Below are 1,305 nucleotides of genomic sequence, written 5' to 3' on the forward strand. Positions count from 1 at the left end.
TTTTTAATATGAATTCCAGGAATCATGCAATGTTAGTCTAAAGCTCCGGTCCAGGAATTAGACATGGCTTAATAGCCAGCCAAGCTTTCAATGAAAGCTCCAGTCCAAAACACTAGACATGGCAAATGGCCAGCCAAGCTTTAGAATACATAGTTCAAGCATGTGAAGAGGAAGCCTCAGTCCAAAAGAATTTAGACATGGCTTTACAGCCAGCCAGGCTTCAACATGCTTCATGAAGCTCCAGAATGCATAGTAAAAAAATTTTTTGAATAATTTTCGAAAATAGGGAGAAGATTTTGAAAAGTTTTTAGAAAAAAAAAGTTTTTTTTAAAATAAAATAAAAATTACCTAATCTGAGCAACAAGATGAACCGTCAGTTGTCCATACTCGAACAATCCCCGGCAACGGCACCAAAAACTTGGTGGGCGAAATCGTGATTCATTCTTTTCACTTCAACAATCCAAGGTAATGGCTCCAAAGACTTGGTGCACAGAACCATGGTCCAAAATTAACTTCACAGTCTCGCTCAACTAACCAGCAAGTGCACTGGGTCGTCCAAGTAATACCTTACGTGAGTAAGGGTCGATCCCACGGAGATTGTTGGTATGAAGCAAGCTATGGTCATCTTGTAGATCTCAGTTAGTGAGTGGAATCATCGGGTCAAATGTAATTAAATTGGATAAATAAAATAAATAAAAGGGATAGAAGTACTCATGTAATTCAATGGTGGGAATTTCAGATAAGCGTGTGAAGATGCTGTGCTCCTCTAGAATCTCTGCTTTCCTGTTGCTTTCATCCAATTCTTCTTACTCCTTTCCATGGCAAGCTGTATGTAGGGCATCACCATCATCAATGGCTACTTTTAATCCTCTCAGGAAAATGGTCCTATGCGCTGTCACTGCACGGCTAATCGTCTGGAGGCATCACCCTTGGTTGATAGCTACATCCCATCCTCTCAGTGAAAATGGTCCAAATGCTCTGTCACAGCACGGCTAATCATCTGTCGGTTCTCAATCAGGTTGGAGTAGAATCCATTGATTCTTTTGCGTTTGTCACTAACGCCCAGCCTTCAGGAGTTTGAAGCTCGTCACAGTCATTCAATACCGGAATCCTACTCGAAATACCACAGACAAGGTTACACTTTCCGGATTCCCAGGATCCTACTCGGAATACCACAGACAAGGTTAGACCTTCCGGATCCCCATGAATGCCGCCATCTATCTAGCTTATACCACGAAGATTCTGTTGGGGAATCTAAGAGATATGCGTCCGGCCTAGAGTAGAACGGAAGTGGTTGTCAGTCAC

This window comes from Arachis hypogaea, chromosome 4 (assembly GCF_003086295.3).
Source record: "Arachis hypogaea cultivar Tifrunner chromosome 4, arahy.Tifrunner.gnm2.J5K5, whole genome shotgun sequence".
In the NCBI taxonomy this organism is placed as follows: domain Eukaryota; kingdom Viridiplantae; phylum Streptophyta; class Magnoliopsida; order Fabales; family Fabaceae; genus Arachis; species Arachis hypogaea.